The 15,459-nt window shown below is 40.8% G+C and overlaps 2 long non-coding RNA genes and 1 pseudogene across 3 annotated transcripts; 2 read left to right on the forward strand and 1 right to left on the reverse strand.

Moving 5' to 3' along the window:
* Positions 1-163: 163 nt before the first annotated feature.
* On the reverse strand, positions 164-1,480 carry LOC136351309 (uncharacterized). Its single transcript, XR_010734305.1, has 2 exons — positions 849-1,480; positions 164-496 (listed from the first exon to the last, which is right to left on the reverse strand). It is a non-coding gene; the product is annotated as an uncharacterized lncRNA (long non-coding RNA).
* A 39-nt stretch (positions 1,481-1,519) lies between these two features.
* On the forward strand, positions 1,520-10,021 carry LOC107281814 (uncharacterized; annotated as a pseudogene).
* Positions 4,896-8,326, forward strand: LOC9268069 (uncharacterized). Of its 2 annotated transcripts, XR_010734304.1 has the most exons (5): positions 4,896-5,341; positions 6,021-6,057; positions 6,724-6,797; positions 7,663-7,773; positions 8,011-8,326. It is a non-coding gene; the product is annotated as an uncharacterized lncRNA (long non-coding RNA). The 2 variants fall into 2 exon arrangements; XR_010734303.1 differs by lacking the exon at positions 4,896-5,341 and having other exon boundaries at positions 5,688-6,057.
* Positions 10,022-15,459: the final 5,438 nt, after the last annotated feature.

Consider the following 15,459-nt stretch of genomic DNA (forward strand, 5'->3'; position numbering starts at 1 on the left):
ATGTTAAATCAACTAAAATTACAAATCTAATTTTAGTTATATAGGACTGTAATTTTATATTTTAAAGAAATAATAAGTATATATTTACTGACATATTATTTTTATCAAAATTACAGTGCACTTACATGTCAAATCAACTGAATTTACAAATGTAAATTTAGTTATATAGGACTGTAATTTTATATTTTAAAGAAAATAATAAGTACATATTTACTTACACATTATTTTTTATCAAAATTACAGTACACTTACATATCAAATCAACTAAATTTACAAATGTAATTTTAGTTATATAGGAATGTAATTTTATATTTCACGATAACGACGAGAGGGAGGATGTCTCTCGCCGATCAGTGTTGGCCGTGCTACCGGCGGCTGGCTCGCCGGTCAGAGGCCACCATATCACCGTGCTTCTCCAATCTCCATTATCGTGTGCGCTTGGGCTAGCTAGACACGAAGGCTGACGTGCTGGTGTCCAACGCGCCGGCTGACGAGGCTGCAAAAAAAAACGTGAAATGTCAGCAAAAAAATCACGCGAGTGATCGATAGCAAAATCGAAATTACATATATGTAATTTTCAGACATACATCATAAATACACTAAAATTACATATGTAATTTTCAGACTTACATCGTAAATACACTAAGATCATATATGTAATTAATACGTAATTATAGTGTAAGTAACTATAAAAACAAGTTAGCTCAGTGGAAGGGATGAGTTAAAAATCACGGATTCAAGTCCTGGTACGTGCAAGAGTTTTTGTTTCTCATGCCATACACAAATCTAAGCGTAGCATAAATCTCAAATACATCCTATGGTAAAAAAGGTGCAAGATTAAGCCATACCAGCATATGGATAGCTATTCCGATAAAGTAAGGCCCAGGGTTGCCACAGAGAGAGCTAACGGCGTGACAAAATTGGATTCACATCCGTCAGGACTCACGAGGGGCTCCGTCCACGCTTGCGCTGTCGCCGCGCGGCCTGCATCGGCGATGGTGTCGTCGAGGCAAGCAGTCGAATCGAAGCCCGAAGGCGGCCGGAGCCAAGGAATCAATTCCTTCGCCTGCTGTTTGCCCGGAAGAGTGCTGTACTCCATCGATTCAGCTGAGCAGCCCACACCCGCAGTGCGTGCATCGACCGGTCCGTGTCGTCCTGTAAAACTAAAAGCCGGCCCCCGCGTGCTCGTCGTCGTCGGCGTCCTGTCCGGCCTGGCAGCTTTCCGCGCGTGGGGAGGGTGCATCCCGTGAAGACTGGAGAGATTCGGCGCTACAAGGCGGCAAAGCTGGCGGCGTTACTCTATTTGAGGCCAAGGCTGTGGTTGCTCGGATGGAGACGTACGCGAGGGAAGAAGCGGAAGAAGCTGAGAGATTGAGCGCTCCACCATCGCATCCCCCGCCCAGCGCTTGTTCAAGCCCCTTCTCCAATAGTCCAACGCTCCCGTCCTCTGGCGAGTGAGCCCTGCAACCGTTGGGCGTTCAATCAATTGGGACACCGATTCAAGCAAGGTAATGTTCTCGGCTTGTCAATTTTGATGCCTTTTTTTTTTTTGGGAATCAAACTTGCTTGACTTGGATTGGTAGATGTCCCATGGCCGTTCCCGCTGGACCGACATGGAGGTCCGATTGTTTCTTGAAAGCTGCCTGGAGGAAATAGCGGCTCACAACATCATCACCACTCGCAACCCCAACCCGGTCGCATGGGACAATTTGGCTACAAAAATGTTTGCCAAGTGTCGGAAGACGGTGAACAGGGCCCAGGTTCAGTACATTTGGCGTGTCTGTCGGAAGCAGTTCAACATGTGGGCGTGGTTTGAGTCGCAGGCTACCGGTCTCGGTCGTGATCCGCGTACGAGTGCCATTCTCGCCGACGACGCCTGGTGGAGAATGCAAGAAGGGGTATGTCACTTATCATTTACGGAGTACATTATTATGCATGTCTCTGTGAATACATGTCACTAATTCGTAGCATACCAGCCATGTCCTAGTGTTTCCAATAGGGATTGTTTATTTGTGATGTAAATCATTGGAGTAGGCAATATGTTCGATGCAATTAGCGCTAACCAAATATAGCAAACGCTTCAGTTAAGTTTTTAAGATAGTATGCTTGTATTTGTGTGAACTGTTGTGCTTGTATTCGTAACAACTGCTGTGCTAGGACATGTTTGCGTATTACCATTGAGCATTTGCATATCACACCATTGTCGGGTCAAATTTTGTACTCCATCCGTTTCACAATGTAAGTCATTCTAGTATTTCTTTCCCACATTTATATTGATGTTAATGAATTTAGACATATATTTATCTAGATTCATTAACATCAATATAAATGTGGGAAATGCTAAAATGACTTACATTATGAAACGGGGGAAGTACCTCCCATCTGAAGCATTTTCTTGCCCATTTTTACTGAGACGCCGATCCTCTAATAAAATTAGAAAGGCTATAACTTTACTCGTTTGTCAGAGTATAACTTTACGACGGTTATAAGCTAGTGTTTGTCCGGCTTTTGGACTGGTTTTTCAACTTCTGCATTGCATTTATCTCTGAACAATTATAATATGCCGTGCATTAATTATTGAAATCATTTCTCGTGAAAAAGAAATGATGTGTTATTTCGACAGATTGTTTTATTGACTAGATGAGCATTCATTTATGTACAGCCTCATGGTCTAATGCCTGCTTTGTAGGCCATGGCATTTGCCCTGATTACATTAAATTATTTCTTTCGATGTGTTTGTTTAATTAACACTGACCATGATCCACCTTCTCACTCACCTCACCTGATGCTCTTAAATGTGTATAACCACATTGGCCTGGAATCTTTCTCCTAGCTTATGTGTACAGATTTGGAAAGTTTGCAGTTCCAGATTTCCAGGCAATACATAATAATACATATTTTTCACCTGTTCTATATATTTTTTTTAGATAATGGAATATAATATCCCGGCCTTTACTCAAGAGGAGCTACAGCCAATTATTACAAAGTAGCACTCAAGATAATAGTATAGTTCAAATAAAATAGAACACACTTAAATAGGAAAAGCCAAAATAAGGAGAACACATTTATTCCAGCCTATTTGTGAATCTCCATCCATAGTTGGCATAAAGTTGCATAACCATATCATTTCTGCATATAGGAAATAGATGGTGATTTGTCAAAAACCATATCATTTCTACTCAACCATAGAGCCCAACAAATCACTACAAGAAATATGACCTTCTGTGACGAATTCCTCGTGACGTCGGAGCTATTTGTCATTAGCACATTCCATTTTATGACGATTAGTATGAGACGGGTGACTTAGTGACGAAAAAAAGGTGTTCGTCGTTAATATCAACTAGAAATCGTCACAAAGTATTTCAATGGGACATTGTGACGAATATTAATTTGTCATAAACGATAAATAGCAAATGTCACAGATTTATATGATGCATTTTTAGAAAAATATAATAAAAGTTAAAGCAATTTAATCAAGTGAATCAATGAGGAAACTAAAATTTTCCTTTAAAAATTATAGCCAGAAATATTTTTTTAATATTCTACATGTTCTAAATTATTCTATGAAATTTTCAGTGAATTTTCGGGGCTCAATAACTAATTTTAATACCACAAAATTCATTTAACCTATTAAAATAAATGGAAAACAAATTAAATTCCCTCTCTCTCGTTGGGCCTTTTTCGGCCCAAGTGTTACTTTCTCCCTCCTTAGCCCACAGCCTCCCTCTCCCTCTTTGGGCCGGCTTCCCCTTCCCCTCCTCCCTCTTTGGGCTGCCGGCCCAGTCCTTTTGCTACTCCCTCGCCGAGAAGTCCATTTTTTGCCTCCCTCCTCTCAATTCAAATAAATTTTCGGGTAGTAAATAATTTCAAATGAAAAAATTCTCAACAACAAAGTTGTATAACTTATCAAGATCTACAACTTTTGTTTTGGTCATTTTGCTATATGACCTTATTTCAATAATTTGAATTTGAATTTCAAATTATGACAATTTCAAACAATATTTTTAAATACTAAATGATTTCAACTGAAAAAAATCATCAACAACAAAGTTGTATAACTCATCAATATCTATAACTTTTATTTTTGTCATTTTGCTCTATGACTTTGTTTCAATAATTTGAATTTGAATTTCAAATTATGATAACTTTAAATAACATTTTTAAATACTAAATGATTTCAACTGAAAAAGTTATCAACAACAAAGTTGTATAACTCATCAATATCTATAACTTTTATTTTAGTCATTTCTTCATCCGACAAAGTAATAGTAACATTGTTCATAAAATTTACATGTCTCTCCAATAGTTTGTAAACTATATAAGAGATATATACATTTGTGTGAACAATGTTACAAATCACTTTATCGGATGAAGAAATGACCCAAATAAAAGTTATAGATCTTGATGAGTTATACCACTTTGTTATTGATGATTTTTTTCAGTTGAAATCATTTAGTACTTATAAATGTTGTTTGAAGTTATCATAATTTGAAATTCAAATTCATACTGTTCAAACAAAGTCATATAGAAAAATGACAAAAACAGAAGTTGTAGATCTTCATAAGTTATACAACTTTGTTGTTGACAACTTTCCAATTTGAAATCATTTACTATCCAAAAAGTTATTTGAATTTCTTATATTTTAAAATTTAAATTTTATATAGTTCAATCAAACTCGGATTGAGAAATGACCAAAAGGAAATTGGTAGATATCAATAAGTTATACAACTTTTGTTTTTTACTTTTTCATACGAGTTGATTTAGTGCCATAAAAATCGATTCAAAATTTCAATGAAAATTTTCTCTCCTTGCCACTTCAAAAATTTCATCTCTCCACCTCTTCTCCCTCCCCCCCTCTCATATTTTCCCCTTCTCAGTCCTCACACGTTCTCTTCCTCTCTCACTCTTTCTCTCCTCTCCCTCTCTTTCTCTTCCTCTCTCGGCGCCCCCGTCGCTCGGGCTGCCCTCCGCGCGCGGCCGCTCCTCCCCGGTGATGGTGATGGCGGCGGCGCCGACCCCGACGACGGCGTTGACGAGTGGGCGACGACGACGATGACACGGGTGGTGCCGGCGGCGGATGGCGACCTCGGGCAGGAGCGGCGATGGCGTCGGCGGGCGGCGGATCCGGCGGCGCCGCCCTCGGGAGGGCCGGATCCGCCGCCATAGGGAGTGGCTACGGTGGCGGCGGCGGCGGCTCGGCGACCTCGGCTCGGCGGCCCGCCATCCCCTCCTCACCGCCGCTGACAACGACGACGACGAGGCGACCCTCCCCCCTCCTCAACACCGCGGCCGCGGGGGCGGCTCGGCCACCCCGCGCGGATCCGGTGCCGCCGACGATAAGGCAGCTATAGCTTTACTCAAAGTGATTTGGCAACAAGTAGTATAAGCATATGGCATGTCATCAGATGGATCTGTGCTTCGTAATTGCAAGCACGTTAACATAGTTTAGCTTAGCCTTAAAACCATCCCCTGCAGCAGGTTTGGTTGGTTGGGGCATCGATCTGTCATGTGAGAGGAGGAGAAGGTAGCTATAACTAGTGAAATGCCATCAGTGCAAACCACCACAAGGAATCAGGCATCAGCATCAGTCATCACTTGGATTTGTCTGCGTGTGTGTGTGTGCATCTTTTGTGCATGCATATATGGGTACTAGTATAACTTTATAGGAGGCATTTAGACACAGCCACAGCAGCAGAGTACTGCTCTGAAGATCTGCAATATATGTTGTTTGTTGTTGCCGAAAAGGAGAAAGTCCTTCACATCTATCACTGTCTAACTCTCCACCAGAAGCAATTTGCATTTTTTGCATTCCTCACCTCACCTCACAGAAACATAATTCTTGACTTGTAATCAAATTGAAGCCATGTTTGTTAATCTCATCAGAATTCAGAAACCATCCATCTTTCAGAAGAAAGTATATATATAAATCGTTTTGCCTGATCTCTGAGCATGCTTAGTTTCTTTGTTACAAAATGCTGAACCGAGCTGAACTGAAAATTTCAGAAATGTGTGATGTGCAGGTGGAGATAATCAGAGGAATATGACAAATTATGTTAGGTTAGGTTTCCTATCAGTTTATTTTTTAATTATGGTCTAGAGCAATCAAGTGTACTTACAAACTAAATTATATGCCCATGTTCAGTCTTTTGTTTTGTATGCAAAATGGGTATTGGTTTTGTCAGCAGTTATTTTTGTAGTTTGTAAATTTCAGCAAGTATATATTAGTTCTGTTAACAAATTTCAGAAAGTATATATTAGTTTTGTAAATGCAGTAGAATTGTCTTGGACAAAGTAGGAGTAGATACTGTAGGGCATATAAAGCACTAGTTCAGGGAGAAACCAAACTCTGCACAGTAGTTAGGTTTTATATTTTTGCAAATTCAGCAAGTAGAGGTCATTATCAAATTTCAGTCAATATAGGTTAGTTTATCGAAATAGTTTTGTCTGTATGTTTCAGTCAATATAGGTTAGTTCAATTCTCAAATTTCAGTAAAAAAAAGCTTTCTTATGTTACCAAAACATCAGTCAGTACAGATGACTTTCATTTATTTAGCATTAACCATGAGTTGTTTTGTAAGCAAATTTTCAGCCTTATGACAAACTAAAATTTGCACCCATCTTTTCAGAAGCGATTCGACAGTGTAGGAAAAGAACATTTTGTTAAATAGCAAATTTCATCAACTAGCTATTTTTTTTCAACTAACTGGGTTCTGTTTGTTGCAGGGTTTTAGTAACTGGTGGTGAGATCTGAAGAAGGTAGTAACTGGGTGGTGAAAACTATTCCTTTTTTTTCCAAGGTTAGCACGCACAATGATCTAGCTATCTATATAAACAATAGTCTCAGCACTTCTGTTTAAATTACAACTTTTTGGTCTTGTATAATTACATGTGCTCACCTTTTATGACAAAGGTGATTCTTATTCTCTTTGGGATGGTAGCTTCTACATAGAAGGGTACTTTTAAGTTCTGATATAAATAATTTATGTGTTGGGTACTTGTGTAGCTGCATTTTGTTGGTGTGATCAGATATATAGGGCTGGAAGTGCTTTGTGTAGCATCATGACCTTAATGATGACTACAGAACATTAGTTAAATCCTTCACACATCCCAGAAATCTTCCTAGCACATATCCAATATAATAATAGAGCATAAAAAATTGGCCATGGTTTCATGTTTGGGTTCTACTGAAATCAGATCCATGTAACTACCTTGTAATCTGAACCGAAAACATAGTCAATAGTAGCTTCATAATATGTGGTCACCATATATGATTTTTTTTTATCATCCACACTTTACTGTTATAATGGCTGAAAATTTGTCGATAAAGCACTACGTACACAGCCAATTGAGTTTGCAATTCAGTTTGTTTTGTCATAGAGGGAAGGGGGAGGGGTTCTGCTTGCAGTAGGCTTACATTACTATGGCTATGTTTCACATGTCTTGGCTTGTATAACTCTATTGTTTTGATTTGCTATGCCTATGTTCTCTTTCTATTTAGGTACTTACTAGTACTATATGTTCAATTTGCAATGCCTATGCCTATGCCTGTGCCTCAATTTGCAATGCAGGGGTTCAAAGCTTTGTATGGCCATATGCAGGGGTTCAAAGTTTTGTATGGTTGTGGTTACAAATATTGTGCTACTAATGTTTGCTTTTCTATAGGACAAGTGTGAAAGAAACTTAACCATGAGAATGTTCCATACTATTCTATTGTTCCATGTTCCTTTTAACTGTGAAACACAGCAAAGGACAGGATCTCATTGACATGCCATGGTAAGATATCAGTAAATTGCTTCGCTTCTTTTTTACTGTTATATGAGAAATGAGTATAACTCCATGGTCTACTTTATGCATAAGTTACCTTTGATCTGTTCAAGTAGTTTGCAGTGTACTTGAATTCTTTGTTCATGGCTATGTACATAAATAAGTAGTTTAGATTAGATATTGTAAATTCTCTTTCAGCAGCTGAAACTAAACATGCATTTACAAATTGTTTGCATGTAATTTCAGAGATAAGGTTTGTTGTCTTGCTGATTCACGAAGAGATGGCAGTATGGTTGGTGTGATTTCGACACGTGACATTGTGTTTGGTAAGTGGACCTATGATCGTATTTGGACATGGTTGGGTCGGCCCATGTGGACATGTGACTTTGTTTTGGTCAGTGACTTATGGCTGGATATGGTGACTGATGTATTGAACTTGATTATTTTGCTATCTGGGTATGCATGGTCAATGTACTGATGTATTTTGTTTTGGAAAGTTACCTTGTAATGTATTTTGTATCAAACTTGTGATTGTATTTGAATATGTGAATGGGTTGACCCATATGTATTTGCAATGTATCATATGTCAACTGAATTTTATTGGATATTAACTGGGCTACAATCTTTGTGCTATATGTTTGTTGTTGGGTATATTGCTTGGGCCTTTATTGTCTTTCAAAATGGGCTTGACCCACTCATTTTTTTTATACTACTGTAAATGGATTAATAAAATTGGGCTGAAATAGTGTATAAATCCCTCCTCAATTGGGCTCAGCCCATAAACAGGCTGAAAATATGCTACATCATGGATGGGCCAAGCTAAAATCTAGACGGGCTTGCCATTGGGCTAAGCCCATAATCATGTTTCTCACCACATGGGCCTTAACAGGCCACATGGCATCTTATGACGATTTTTGGGCTTGATGGCGACGAAAATGGACGTCATAGACTTACGACGACAGAAGAATCGTCACTAGATTAATGACGAAAAAAATAAGGTTTCGTTATAGAACGTCATTAGAGACGCATGATAGGTGATGAATGGATTTTCGTCACGGGAGCGTCACAGATTACGGAACGTGACGAAAAATTCAATGTTTGTGACATAAATGAAGCGTCACCTATCATAAAATCTCTTGTAGTGAAATGGCCGAAGCTCTGACAAGTATCAGTTTACTCTTTTTCTGGTCAACCCCCAAAAGCCACCTATAAAAAATATAAGATATACTAATTGGAAGGTTAAAACCAAAAGAAAACTGAACTGCCCTATATAGGACTATAGGTGCAGCATCTATTTTCAACTGTCTATAGGACTGTAGGAGGTGCATCATAAAAATGCATCTTCACATATCATTTGCATGGCTGCTGGCGACAGGCCAAACCTAAGGCAGACAAGTAGCTGTTTATGCAGCTAATGATGGGCATAAACCATGCTGCTTCTCTGGCACAGGCAGATAGCAAAAGGTCACCAAACAAAGTAAAGCTTTAGGCATGGCATTTGGCAAAGTAAGCAAGCTGTAGATAGATAGACATACAATTAACAAAGGCAATCCATATCCACCATCTGAATGAGAGTTATGGAGGCTGGTAGTAGCAAAGTGATGTGATGAGAGGTTTGGGGACATTTGTTTACTGTGGTCTGTCCAGTATGTACCTGCGTGTTGTTGGCACATCTTCACTCACTTGCCATGCCTGTGTTAATGATGCCAATGATGGCCAAGCCCCATTTTCACTCACTTGCCATGCCTGTGTCTGTGGGTGACATCCACTTCTCTTCAGCCATATAGGCAACAGCATGTTCAGTTTGACTGAAATTATTAGGCTGATGCTTGCAGTACATTATTAATTTTTAGTATTTGGTAGCATTGTGTGACCGATGTGTAGTTATCAGTATACACAAAGTTTTTTAAGTTGACTACAGACTTGCTGAAAGTAAAATTATTACCGGGCAATATTTTTTAGCATGAACACCTACTACTAATTTGTTGCATACGAATTTTAAGGCTGCAGCTGTAACATTTCGCACTGTCCATTCTGACTTGTGCATGTCTAAATGTCACAGATAAAGAAAGGCGTGAGCACCTTCTGAAATGATCCTCTCAAGCACATTCAGCTGCACCACGCGGTGTTCGAGGGGCGCACCGTTGTCGGCAACCACTCAGACATTGCTGGAGCATCACCAACACAAGAACAAGCACAAGTTCAATGGCAAGCTGTTGATGTTGCGCAGCTCACAGCCGCTTACAGGTTTGTGTGACATATCAAGTTTTAATACTACATGTTTTTTTTACTGTAATGTTAGCTATTTCTCCTATGTTTAAATTTTTCTTAATGAGCTAACCGAATTCGTATGTGACACTGTTTATATTTTCCAACTATTAATTTTTTAAAGAATTCGGCGATGAGTACCGGTGCGTCTGGCTCACAAGGCACAGGAGGGCACACAAGCAGCGATGAGGATGATGCCATCATCGACTTACTAGCTGCAACACTCAAATAAACGAGAGAGCTCCAAGGCAAATACCGGTTCAAATCGGTATTAGTTGGATGCTGGAAACAATGGCGAATCGAAGGCAATGTAGGGCCATGTTCCGTTTGACGCGGGAGCAAATACACAGTCTACATGACCTGTTGGTCACTTCGTATGGCCTCGTTGGAACATCCGAGGTGTCTGCGCTAGAAAAACTTGGGATGTTCTTGTACGCTATGGCAGGAAATCGTCCGAACAGACATACGAACAATCGTTTCGTATGGTCAAGCTTAACTGTGTCAATTGACTTTCACCAAGTATTGATCCATATGAACACGTTGGCGGGGAATATTTTGAAACCTGTGGATCCCAACTTTAAATGGTCAAGCTTAACTGTGACAATTGACTTTCACCAAGTATTGATCCGTATGAACGCGTTGGCGGGGAATATTTTGAAACCTGTGGATCCCAACTTCACGGAAACTCACCCTCAGTTTTTGAATGAATATAGGATCAAACCATTTTATCAGTCAGTCGGTGCTGTGGACGGCGCACTGACGATGGGAAAACCGGGACGGTCGTAATAGTAGGTCCGTTATCCGCAGATCGTTAGAGACAATTTAATTTAAATTCAATAAATAAATAAAAATCGGAAATTGCGAGTCCATTACTTCCAGAATTCATACATTTACATAGAAATTCTGTTAAATTACATCTCCATAGAGAAAACCCCTGATTAGGAATTCCAACGTAAAAGGAGAAAATTACATGACCACTATAAAGCTAAAAAGGAAAATCTATCCTAAAGCTCCTGATGTCGCAGCCGTAGAATTGTTCATCGCTTTTCATCCATATTTTTATTTTATTTTGGGCGTCAAAGTATTTTAGGTACCCATTAATTTGTTGGTTTTTAATGTCTCTGTGTGTATGATAGTAGACTTGTATATAGCTTTCTTGTTTTGGCACTGTGACGCTATTTTTTTTATATGTAGCGCGCATATATAAGTTGATGAATTTTTTTCAGCACTCGCGGGCCATAGCCAGACGAGTATTTATTTTAGTGCTAGTATCATCGACGCGACATGAGATTTTGGTGTAGCGAATTCGCATTGCCCATTTTAATTTTCACCACACCTGTATTACTACTAGCATGGCACTGTACCATGAAGCTTAACCGAAGTGGGCATTTGTTTGATTTATGGTCAATTATCACGATGCCGCCGCTTGCTATGCATACATGGATTTATTTACAATTGGAAAGAAAATATACGTCACAGCAATTGCAGGGCAAGAATATTTGGATGCATGCATGTACAAATATCAAATTATTTTTTATACTGCACTTTATATATGGTGCAGCGAGTATACACTGTTTTCAAATATATGTATGCGGATGATTTTGAGATTATAATTTTTCACTCCAATTTGTATTACTACTAGCATGGCTCAAAGCCGTGAAGTGTAACCAAAGCGAGTGTTGGTGACTCGGTGTAGTTCGTGATTTATCCATCATTTTGTAGATGAACAGATGGAAAGAGAAAATATATGCATGGGTACATCTATTTCCTATCTCTTACCACGGAAAGAAAATAAATGCCATCTATCTATATCTATCTATCTATCTATCTATCTATCTATCTATCATATAATAAAAGTCCATTAAACTCCCTAGAAACGCTCTTAAGCCGCCATGTGGCACTCCTACAAACGCTCCTAAATCGCCACATGGCACTATCTAATCTCACCGTTGATTTTCACTTAAATTGGTGTACCCATTATTTTACACTATTAGATTAGATCTATTATTAAAAATAATAACTTCCTCATGTACGTATGAGTTTGTATGTTACAAATGCTACTGCTTTTTTTCTGGACGTACAACGTTGTATGTAATTGAAAACAAAACTTTCCTAATCTTTGCTGGAAGAAAAAAAACATATACATGTACATATAAAAGACAGAAAAACATACATTCATAAAAATCAACGGTATTTAAAATATGATTTTTGTGTTTGTACGTAATTGAAAACAAAACTTTCCTAATCTTTGCTGGAAGAAAAAAAACATATACATGTACATAAAAAAGACAGAAAAACATACATTCATAAAAATCAACGGTATTTAAAATATGATTTTCTACAATATAAAGTGTTGTCGAATGGACAACTATGCCACGTCGAAAGGCGTGGTTCTCCCAACAGTAGTTGGAATGTAAAAGCAATTGTATTGATTTGTAAAATTTTTTGGGGATCCCCCCATTACATGGCCCTAGAGGTCTATTTATAGCCTTAGAACAAGCTTGCACCTTCTAGGGTTTATGGTTACAGGGGATTTTACATGGTTGCCCTTATGAAAGGGATATTTACATGGGTACGCAGTGTCATTTGCACATATGGGCCTTTAATGGGCTGATAGGTTGGGCCTGGTCTATGGCGAACGGGCCTAAAAGACCAGGGACGGCCTGTTGGGCCTCCTTGATGCCGAACTTGTCATGGCGAAGTCTTTGTAGTTCGCCCGAGATGCCTTTACTTTCGGAGTACCGACGCGGCTTTCCAGCCTTCGCCATCTTCGCTTATGGCTTTCGCCATAGGGCTTCGCCTGAATGGTCTTGACGTCTTTAGCTTGAATCCTTGCTGGTACTATGATTTCGGCAGGTCCAGCCAAAGGGCTTCATGGCATGCCTCCAACAAGCCGGGCAAGGGTGAGTAAGGAGCTTCGGCCGAGACCGTGCAAACTATACGGTATAGCATGAGGCACCCCCTTTCGGCCGATGTTCCTGCTGAAACCTCTTTTTAGACTCCTGTAGAAAAAATATGAACACTGGCGTTCGCTTTTCGAGAATGGCGAAGCTGTATTATAACACTGGGTGATTATATTTTGCTAAGTTTGTCTGCTTTGCGCGATTCTTGACTTCTATTTTTTTTCTTTCCCCTTTTCCCTATTGTTTTAGCAGGGATTTCGCCGAAAGTCATCCGGTCGGCCCCCTTTCGGGGATTGGCGAAAAGATTTGTTGACTTTTCAGCTTTCGACTTCCCTTTTTGGCTCGTAGAATTTTGCGCTGGGAAAAACGCTTGTGTTTTGCGTAAGTTGAATGTAACAGCATTCGGTATCTTTATTCCGAAACAAGCTGTCGCGGTTTCAATGTTCGGCGAGCGATGCTTCTGCCGATTCATTTCGCCCCCCTAGCATTTTCGTCGATCAAGCGTTCGCATTTTATGTAGCTATGTGGTTGTCAAAATGGCGAATTGGAGGCGAAGACATCCTGGTCGAACCTTAGAGGATTACGACCGGTGCCACATCTAGCGCCGCGATGACATTGCCACACTTTGATTAGACTTCGAAATGACTAATCGTCGAGCTGCTATCGCTTGACGTCGGTGTGTATTTCGCCTCCTTCCCCCCTTAAAGTCGTGTACAGTATAGATGACGAACCGTGTTCGCCGGACTTAGTAGGGGCGAGGCGAAAATGTCCTGAAACGGATGATGTAATATACTTATAAAATTTTTTACTCCTTTGTATAACACGTATGTGCTTTTGCCCGATGGAGCATGTGCATGTTTTTAAGTTTCTTTTCGCTATCATCGCATTTTGCAACTTGTACGTTCAGAAGGGCGAAGCGTGTCAGCCCCATTTTGTGTTACCGAAAGGAATTCACATTGACTTTTCAGCCCTCATCATTCGCTCTCGACTTTTGGCATATGCGTCCAGAAACGCTTAAGTATTTGCATAAGTCGAGTGTAACGACGATCGGTATGTTTTCCGAAAATGAGCTGTTGCGGTTTCAACGTTCGGCGAGCTGTGCTTCGGCCGATTCGTATCGCCCCCTTGGCGTTTTCGTTGATCAAACGTTTGCCTTGGGGTTTTTCCACGAAATATCATACACAAAAAAGGTGAAGACACCCATGAATTTTATATGACTGAGCGTCAGTTTGCCATTGCCCAGCGTCGACGCAGCATAATCCCTGTTTTTCCTTCTTCACCGCTTTAAAACTTTTTGTGTTGATCTAACAACTAGCGATGAAAAAGATGCTCAAGGGGGTAGTCCTTCGCCATTGAGGACTGCTTTTGCTGATGAATCGGATGTAAAGTCCAAATGCCTTTTAGCGGGCAATGGAATTTATCTGTAACTTGTGCTTTTTGGCAAATAAATGAGGTGTGGTGCGTGCTACGGCTGTTTGGCTCCTACTTTCCCCTTTTTGCCTTTGGCAAAGGTATTTTTAGGTACTTTGATCGTTTTGACCGTTGTCGGCTTTCGGTCTTTTTAGTACTTCGACCTTTTTTAACTGTTACCGGCTTTCGGTCTTTTCTTTAGTGCTGCTAGGGTTTTGCCGTTCGTCCCTTTCGACTACCCCGTTCGTCTGCGGGTGTGCAACCGATGCGAACTTGATTTCAAGTTTTAGCCCCTCGCACATTTCCTTGGACTTCTCGGAGTCAAACCGCTTGTTATTGTCAGTAATGAACTCTTTCGGCACACCGAATCAGCAGAAAATGTTTTTCTGAATGGATTTTTACACTTGTGCTGAAGGTACTGCCTTAGCCCATCGAAGGCGGCTTGACACTCAGGTGTCCAATTGAGTTTGCCGGCCCTTCGGAGCATCTTGAAAAATGATAACTTTCGGCTGCTCTTGGGAGCAACTCCTTAACTCATTTTCACCCCCAGCCCTTGTCGCCGTACCTCGCTGGTACTGTGGCGAAGGGCGTGGGTGTGGCGAAATCTGTTCGCCCGCAGCCCTTGGCGCCGTACCTTATTGGTACTATGGCGAAGGGCGTGGCGCGTGGCGAAACCTGTTCGCCCGCAGCCCTTGACGCCATACCTTATTGGTATTGTGGTGAAGGGCATGGGTATGGCGAAACGCTCTAGAGGCTAGGGTGGCCTCGTAGCCCCCCAGCTTGAAGCAACACATTTTCGCCCCCAGCCCTTGTCGCCGTACCTTGCGGGTACTGTGGCGAAGGGTATGGGTGTGGCGAAAGGCTCCAGAGGCTAGGGTGGCCTTGTAGTCCCCCAGCTTGGAAGCAACTTATTTTCGCCCCCAGCCCTTGACGCCATACCTTATTGGTACTATGGCGAAGGGCGTGGGTGTGGCGAAACCTCTTCGCTCGCAGCCCTTGACGCCGTGTCTTATTGGCACTATGGCGAAGGGCGTGGGTGTGGCGAAACCTGTTCGCCCACATCCCTTGACGCCATACCTTATTGGCACTATGGCGAAGGGCGTGGGTGGGCGAA

The sequence above is a fragment of the Oryza sativa genome, chromosome 8 (assembly GCF_034140825.1).
Source record: "Oryza sativa Japonica Group chromosome 8, ASM3414082v1".
Taxonomy (NCBI): domain Eukaryota; kingdom Viridiplantae; phylum Streptophyta; class Magnoliopsida; order Poales; family Poaceae; genus Oryza; species Oryza sativa.